Source organism: Crotalus tigris, unplaced genomic scaffold, assembly GCF_016545835.1.
Source record: "Crotalus tigris isolate CLP2741 ecotype Arizona unplaced genomic scaffold, ASM1654583v1 scf7180000017834.3080900, whole genome shotgun sequence".
Lineage (NCBI taxonomy): Eukaryota > Metazoa > Chordata > Lepidosauria > Squamata > Viperidae > Crotalus > Crotalus tigris.
The window spans coordinates 1,254,952-1,264,314 of NW_024096662.1; the positions used below are offsets into that span (position 1 = coordinate 1,254,952).

The 9,363-nt window shown below is 40.2% G+C and overlaps 1 long non-coding RNA gene across 1 annotated transcript; it reads left to right on the forward strand.

Annotated features, from left to right (window-relative positions):
* Positions 1-1,677: 1,677 nt before the first annotated feature.
* LOC120307903 lies at positions 1,678-8,541 on the forward strand. Its single transcript, XR_005556694.1, has 3 exons — positions 1,678-1,793; positions 3,546-3,627; positions 6,783-8,541. It is a non-coding gene; the product is annotated as an uncharacterized LOC120307903 (long non-coding RNA).
* Positions 8,542-9,363: the final 822 nt, after the last annotated feature.

Here is a 9,363-nt window from a genome sequence, read left to right on the forward strand (position 1 = left end):
GCACAATATGAGGGAAGTCTTGGTTAATCATTTATAAATAACTATTTCTCAGACAGTATCATAACTGACCATAAGTTCATACACATTCATCTGAAAAGAACACCACTATAGCTATCAATAGACTACTGCAGCCAGTTTGATATAGTATTTAAGAAGCTGTGAATTCTAATCCTGCTTTAGGCATGATAGCTGGTTGGATAAACGGGCCAGTCACATTTTGTTAGCCCAACCCACTTCACAGTGTGTGTGTGTTATTGAGGACCAAATAGGAGAAAGGATGTGTTGCCTGTTTAAGTTATTTATAAAATAATAAAGGTGGGATAAAAATAAATACTCTTATGTTTGATTCTACATTCAGAGGGGATGAGATTCTTTCTTATGTGATGAATGCAACTCCTTTATTTTAGCTAGATCGTTTAGAATACATCATTGTTTCTGTCCCTGACTGAAGTCCTTTTTCACAGATTAAAAATTTGGGGGCCTCAAAGTTGAATTTCTACAAGATACACCTAGGCTGATTATAACTATTTCTGTTTGCATTTGCTTTTCCTTTCCAACAAACTGCCTGCTGGAGAATTACAGTAGAAAGTCATTTTGTAATTACATTTCTGCAAAATGGAGCAAATACAGCTTCGTATTCCTGAAAGGCTAAATGGTTTTTCAGGTTATACAATTCCTACCTGAAGCTGTGCTTAGCAAAAACCTGGCATCTGCATCTTCACAGAAGCCTTGTGCCACAGCCATTACCTCACTGAAACTTCATTTCATTGGCTGACCAAATCTTGAGAATAGATTTTTCTTTTCTTTTCTTTTAAAAAGCCCTATAAAGTTACCAACTGTAAAAAGTAGCCTTGTTCAGAAGACTGTAACTTTTCCATTTATATGGAGGCCTTGCATTGGGTCTGCTGTCTGCATTTGGTGTGCAGAAAACAGAAACAAAGCCCCCAGTGCATAAATGAGGATACAGATAAAATACTTCAATAAACTAGGCACTAAACATCATCTTGCCTCATTCCTATCACTGATATTCCATGAAGGAGATTATATGAATTTGAACCCTGAGTAGCTAAGGAGAAACCACCACCACCCACCATACATACTAACTGGTCCTTTTATGAAGAGGAAGCAGGGATTGGAAAGATACACCAAACAATATTTCCACCTGGTTAACTTGCTGGCTTTGGAGAAAGAGAAAAAAGACAAGAGAGATGATGGTGATGATGCTGCAAATACAGGTTGGTTCAGGCTAGCTGATGAAGGGGGGGGGAGCGAGAAGGGAAAAAAATCCCCCTATTTCAGTCGCTTCCAAAAATAGGCTGTTGAAGCTGAAACTGCATTATGGGTGAGGTGGGGGCGGATTATTTATTTATGCATTTCCAGTTTGTCTGTCTGAGGAGTCGAGCACGCACCAAAAGGAGAATTGGGGGGGGTGGGATGGAAGCAGTTTTATAAAACGCCGCTTCCATATCGGAAGCCGCTGATAAAATCTTTTAACATTCGAAGTACGGCAGTTATGTAATTGGAAAGAAGGCGAACGGGGGAAAGACCGAGAGGTGGAAGTTTCTAGAAGACGACTCCTCGCCTAACTTTTCTCTCCCCCCCCCCCTCCCGTCTCCCTGGGAGCGTCTGACTAGTTCTGCAGCTTGGCAGAAAAGCTAGACGTTACCTCATAGCTGCGGCCAGACAGCCCCGTCTTCTGTGCCAAGCGACTACGGCAGAAGCTCACGCGGCTCCGGCCCCGCTTGATTAGCACTTTGGCTGCTTTCGAGAATCCTGGAGTGTTTTTGTTCCAGGTGGGCTGCCGAGGGTGTGCGGAGAGGCTCCTTTGGTGTAAAGGAGCTTGCGGGGAAGGGGGCGAAGAGGGGAGCGCGGAGCAGCACACACACACACACACACACACACACACACACACACACACACACACACGCAAACACGCCTGAAGAGTGTATTGAGGGGGTTGTTAAGAAGACACAAAAGGCAATCGGACCTTTCCTTTGTGTCATCTGTCCTTGTTTTTAAACTCCCTCGTTGAGGTCTATGGAGAGTCTCAGGCATCCAGGTCATGGTTGTCCCAAAGGTGCTTTTTCAAGAGGCAACCCTAACTCTCTTGTTTTCTTTGAAGACATTTTGCTTCTCATCCAAGAAGCTTCTTCAGCTCAGACTAGATGATGGGGAATGGAAGGATTTATACTCCTTGTCGAAAACTGGTCATTTGCATTCTTTCAGAGAGTCGTTGAGGCCACCTGGAGGTTTTATCTGGGTGGTCAGGGTCACCTGAGTAGTACAAATGGATGTGGAGCCTTCTTGGAACTGCTGGAAGGACTGTGTTGTAGACTGGAGATAGATGGTGTCATATCCCTCTCGCTCTATTGAGAGAGGGCTGTTCAATTTTGACATAGATGGCCTCTTTGACCCCTCTTTCAAACCATTTATGTCAAAATTGAACAGCCCTCTCTCAAGGGGGGTGTGTGTGTTATGACACCATCTATCTACAGTCTGCAACACAGCCCTTTCAGCAGTTCCAAGAAGGCTCCAACCCATTTGTATATTCAGGTGACGCTGACGACACAGATAAATCATCCAGGTGGCCTCAATGACTCTGAAAGAATGCAAATGACCAGCTTTCTGCAAGGAGTATAAATCCTTCCATTCCCAGCCATCCGGTCAGAGCTGAAGAAGCTTCTTGGATAAGAAGTGAAATGTCTTCAAAGAAAAACAAGAAAGTCCAGTTGCCTCGTAAAAAAGCCTCTTGGGATCCCTCATCCAGGACTATCAGAGCCAGCAATGGGGGGGGGGAGAAGGGGATTAAAAACTACCTATAGCACAAGTGGTTATTTTTTTCCATAATGACTTGTGTAGTGAGATAGATAGATAGATAGATAGATAGATAGATAGATAGATAGATAGATAGATAGATAGATAGATGCAGTTCTTAAGTGAGGTTTGCCCCATTTTATGACCTTTCTTACCATAGTTGTTAAGTGAATCACTGCAGTTATTAAGTTAGTCACTTGGTTGTTAAGTGAATCTGGCTTCCCCATTGACTTTGCTTGTCAGAAGGTCCCGATAGGTGATCGCATGCACCGCAACTGTCATAAATATGTGCCAGTTGTCAAGCGTCCAAATTTTGATCGTGTGACCATGGGGATGCTGCAACGGTTGTGTGAAAACCGGTCATAAGTCACTTTTTTCAGTGGTTTGTAACTTTGAATGATCATTAAATGAATGGTTGTAAGTCAAGGACTACCTGTATTTTTGGGTTGAGATGGAGAGATTGATGCCCCCAGGAGCAGATCAAATCCACCCAGAGCTGGTTTGAGCTGCATGAGAGGACAACTGGATGCCTTTCAAGATTACTAGCCACTTGAAAATAAAACCTTTCTGTTTCTTCCCTCCCCCTCCCTCCCTTCCCTCTTCGACTTATGACTATAATTGAGACATTGTGATGCATTTTTACAGTGCTTGTTAAGTGAACGCTGGGATTATTAAGCAAACTTCACAGTCATTAAGTGAATCCATTGTAATTTATGGGCATTATTTTCCAGAAACCGGAAGTAAGCACCAGAAATCAGCAAAAAAAAAAAATCATTGTCATGTGACTGCAAGATGTTGGAAATGTCCATAAAGGTGAGCTGGTTGCCAAGTGCTCAAAATGTGATCACATGATTGGGGGGGGTGGCAATCCTAGCTTTGAAATTGGCTCCTAAGTAGCTTTTGGAAAAGTCTGTTGTAACTTTGAACAGTTGCAAAGTGATTCCTCATAAATTGAGGACTACCTATACTTTGATTATTTTTTCTCTTCAGTTCTTTCTCATATGTACAGGCAGCTTTATCTTCCATCTTGCAACCCTCTTTGTTTTTGATGCTGCCCTGTTCCAATTCTTCAGCCACCCCCAGTGACATTTATTTCTTGCCTTGGGCTTTTGTAGATTGTGGTGGGCTTAGAACATAAGGATATCTGTCAGGAGAAGGGATTGAGATGCAAAGATGGCAGAAAGACAAAGATGGGGAAGGGAGAACTTAAGACCAATAATCATCTGGTGATGGAAATGGCTCCACGCACACAACATTTAGTGTTTGTTTCACATTTCCTGTCACTGTATTGTAGTTGATGCATAAAATATTAAATATTTGGTTGATCTGCAGAAATAGCTCTATCTAGACTCTACCTTCTATCCTCCAGAGGTGTTGGATTACAACTGCTAGAATTCCCTATTGATGAATTCTCTAGAGACTGGAATGTTTGAAAGGAAAAGAGCATTGCTGAGGCAATACACAATAGATTTTTCTTCTCACAAGAAAGCTTACATAAGAAAATGTGTGTTATGGTGGCTTTCCTAGAATCTTACTGCCCAAGAGAGAATGCCTTCTTCTAAAGAAATTTAGACTGGTTTGTATGATTTCTCTCTTTTGCAGACCAAACAATGTTATTCAAATTCACACATTTGCTCTATTTTCTACCAAATGATTCTTTTCAATATATGTGTGTGTGTGTTTGCATTGTTTTCACATCTCACTGTTACTCAGCGTGAAGTGTCCATTTAATTAGCAAACATATGGTACAAGTCACGCAGTAATAAACATCTCATTTCTTTTCTAGTTAATAATTATTAGCCGTTCAGCAGTGTTATGTTTTAAAATATATTGCATTAGTCAGTATAACGTGACCAGGCCAGATTCATTTTCACATTCTAATAATAATAAATGAGACTCACAACCAACCATGGCAGCACAGAGAGCTTCTATTTAGCATTTCATCCAGTGATGCCCACTTCCAGTATATGCCATTCCATCCCTCCCATGGTCAGTCATCAGGAGGTATTTGCTAAGGACGGCTATATAAATCTTTGAAGGGATGCTTGGACTTGGAATCATAGTATATGGCTGGAAAAGATCTTTGGAGATCTTATAGTCCAAGTCAGAAGTCCTTGTACTATCCTTATCTTTTCTTGAAAACCCTACAACTCTGGGAGGCAAGCTGTTCCATTGATTAATTGTTCTTTCAGGAATTTCCTCCTTGGTTCCAGATTGAATCTCAGAATGTCCCTCTGATGAGTTTCCACCCATTGCTTCTTGTCCTGCCCTCGGGTGTGAGGACTCTCCAAAGTATTAGAAGATGGCTGTCATGTCACCCCTAAGCCTTCTCTTTGTTAGACTAAATACAAGGGCAATTCGGAAACAAAACCTCCATTTAGTTATTAATGACAGATCCTCGCAGATTCAGAACTTTTATTATACACATTAGAAAACTACAACATTGCATTACTTTTCAACATAATCGCCATTCAAATTAAGGCACTTGTCATAACGTCGTACAAGATTTGAAATTCCTTAGTAGTAGTCGCTCGGCGCTATGGGGGGGGGTGATCAAAAACATCCCAACGGAATTGCTTCAAAAGTTCTTGGGTGCATCTAGTGGTGTGCGGGCAAGCGTTATCATGAACCAACACCACACCGGAAGTGGTGCCATAGAAAATCCCGCCAAATCTGAAGATGCCAAAGGAGTACTGCTAGTGAAGTTCATGAAGCACGGTCTGACCATCAGTTCAAAAGTCTACTGTGAAACATTACGAAAACTCAGACAAGCCATCCATAACAAGCGTCGGGGCATGCTGACTTCCGGTGTGGTGTTGGTTCACGATAATGTTCGCCTGCACACCGCTAGACGCACTCAAGAACTTTTGAAGCAGTTCCGTTGAGATGTTTTTCTATAGCCCAGATTTGGCGCCGAGCGACTATTACTAAGGAATTTTAAACCTTGTAAGACATTATGACCAGTGCCTCAATTTGAATGGCGATTATGTTGAAAAGAAATGTTATAGTTTTCTAATGTGTATAGTAAAAGTTCTGTGTCTGTGAGTGTCTATCATTGATAACTAAACAGAGGTTTATTTCCAAATTGCCCTCGTATACTTGTTCCTTAGTTTAGCTATTCATCCTATGGTTTCAGATCCCTTATAATTATTGAGCTTCTGTGCACTCTTTCTAGGGCAGTGGTTCTCAACCTGTGGGTCGGGATCCCATTTGGGGTCGAACGACCATTTCACGGGGGTCGCCACACAAGGCTGTCTGCCATTTTTCCCCCTTTTCTTTGGCCACGCCCCTAGCACCCGGTGATGTATAAGTGGTTGGGGGTCACCACAACATGGGGAACTGTATTATGGGGCTGTGGTATTAGAAAGGTTGAGAACCACTGTTCTAGGGCCTCAGCTTTTTTTATATATATATACCATGCTATTCAGAACTGGACACAGTATTGGCCTCACTAGTACAGTACAGAGTGGTACCATCATTTCCCATGATCTTGATGCTGTTATCCCTCTGTTGATGCAGCCGAGGACTGCATTGGCTTTTTTGGCAGCAGCAGCACAATGCTGACTCATACTTGTTAAAGCTCAGTCTGAAACAAAGCCACAGAATGGCACCCATCCTTGAAGCAAAGGAACTAACTCTTGGTTTAGTTACAGTGGCACAGATGCAACAGCTACTGTTAGTGAGGCCGAAGCAAAGCAGTCAATTTAGATGGGTTGTCCAAATGTGGAATGTAGTCCAGAGTCACAGAGGAGAGAGAGTCTTTCCCAAGGAGCAGAAAAACAACACAGCTTTTGAATCTTTGGTATATGGGAAAAGGCAGACACTCCCTACCCATTCATAGGGTATATCTAATAGTTATACAAATTAGTGCTTTTAGCCTGGCAAGATTTCTGTTTATTTCTGTTTATAGGCAAGCAACAACGAAGAAACTATCCTGAAATAACCTCATGTCATTCTTTATTCCTTAGTCCTGACACCAGCTTTGACCCAATGGAATGATGACCACCCTTCACTTCAAGTCAGAGTGATAACCCCCTGTAAGACACAGCACCTTGTGGAAGCAGATCTGTACTTCAGAATAAGTTTAGAATCCTTTGAGTTTTTCCTTTAGCTTAGGGTACCTTTTTCTACAGATTTTTGGTCCTTCATGTCATAAACCTTAGGACTCCAAAAAGCCAGCTGATGCCTCCCTCTTAACGAATAAGACATCATTTGCGAGACATAAGATATGATATTTACAATGGAATACAATAGAGAGAATGACTTTCTTGGAAAAATAAAAGTATATCTTTCAAGGAATACTGGAGCTGAAGCCTTAATGTATCAGGAATGCCTCATATTAGGAAAGCTGGTATATTTAGTTTGACTCCTTCCAAGCTATTTATTTATTTCTTCATTTCAAACTATGAATACTATAGGCACAACCCAGCTCCAATAAATCACTTTTTCTCATCTTTCTATGGTAGCAAGTAGTATAAATCTCAAATTCTATAACAGTAGCATCATAATAGTATTCCTCCTGTTCTTTCAAAGTAAAAGTGACTTTATAGTATAATTTCGATACCAAAATCAGTGGTAAGAGAACTTTCTGATTTTGATAGTGTCAAAGGAAAAACCTCAACCATATAATATAAAGTAACTTCTGACACTTGGGCTATGCCAAGGAAGTTGATGGTGCTTCACTGCAGGTTATGTTATTACTGCTTTTAATTATTTTTGTGGATCTTTTGGAAGTGAGATATAGAAACCTAATTAAGAAATATATAAATTTGGTCAAGATCCAGGATAGTTTTTGCAGATTTTAATAAGTTTAGAACAATGATAATAGGATCCCATGGCAGGAAAAGCTAATGGATGGGTGGAAGAAGGAAAAAGCTAATGGAGCCCAAAATGGATAGGAAAAGGGAGAAGGAGGTAATGCTAAATATTACTGAGATTTAAAAAAATGGAAACTGCATAAAAAGGCAGAGCTGCTGCACATAAATCCTGATATCAAAAAGCAAACCTAGGAGCTGGAAAGAATTACCCAAGAATACCAAAGGATAATCTGAAATTTTAGAGATTTTGTGAGGAAAACTTAAGTTGGCAAAAGATATTTAAGATCAACTGGGGAAAAATCCTTTGTAAATACGTTCAAAAACTTAGGAAGAGAAAAAGAAACAGTATTCCAGCCACTCTGAGGATGGCAAAAGGTTCCAGGTTGAATTATTCAATGCAGCTTTTGGCTCAGGATTCCTTGAGAAGATGGAATGTGTCCCACCAGACGCTTTTAAAGAAGAAGGTTTTCAATTGAGCTGGAGCTTAGTAGACACATAGGGAACATCCGTTGACAATCAGACATGCAAGATTGATGTCAGCCACAGTAGGAAGATCAGACCATAAAATCAATTCCACAGAAAGCTAAAACTATTTTTATGGAGATTGGCTAAAATAACAGAATCTTCCAAGTCTGTGCTGGGCCTCCTCCTCCCCCTTATAGTTCTGGATGTCTTGAGAGATAACTACACTTCTGAATGTTATCTAGTTCTGAACATAAAAAATATTTCAACCCCTTTTGCCTAGATAATTAAGAGCAGGCAGAGCTGAGATGTGTGTGAAATGAAGAACACCATCAGATTAAAGTTGTACTACCACTAACAGTCATTGTCCAATCCCTCAAGTTCTGTTGACCTTATCTGTCTCTAAATTAGGATTCAACTTTAGTTGATTCATGTGTATAGACTTGAATAATAAATTCTTTTTGAATTGCAACTTAATGTATGATTCTGATCCTTGGTGCCTGACACTAAAGGTTCCTGCACATTTCAATCAAGGTCATCTTCTTTACAGGTATCAAATGGACTAAGAAATTGAATTCAATAAATTTTCATATAGAGCTACAGAAAGCAAATACCTAAATATACGTAGCTAGATAATAGTAGATAAGAAATTGAAATCTTGAAATTGCAATTGATAAACTGAATTGAGCTACTAGTGTGATATTGCTGCTACAATGACAAATATAGTTTTAAATAGTTTTACTAGAAGCACCATTTCCAATTTTCACAAAGTAATAGTTCATCTGTATTCTACATTACTCTGATTCCAACTCCAAATCATTTTCAATTCTGGGTACCACATTCTAAGAAAAATTCAAAACAACTGGAATGCAGGCAAGAAAAGGAGGGTATAGCTTCCATTGACCTAAAGATGATCAATGTGAGACCATTCCTATAAAAAGTCTTCATGATCCTATTACAATAGTTCCAATTATCATATTCTTTAGCAAGATCCCCAAACTAATGGTTGCTAGGAAAGACGTTCCACTTTTTAGAAAACTGATTTCCTAAACATATATTAATCAAGTTTCAGTGCTAGCTTTGACCCAGAGACATTATCATGATAGTTGATTTCTGTTGGAAGAATGGGATCAGAAAGAATGATCCTATCATCAACTTTCTGTTCTCAATTAGAGTAGCCTGTTGAAGTTGAAATTCACGAGCTTGCAGTCATCCCATATCACTAACTGGGGGAGGGGCAGCTGTTTTTGGAAGTCGGTGAAGGTTTTTG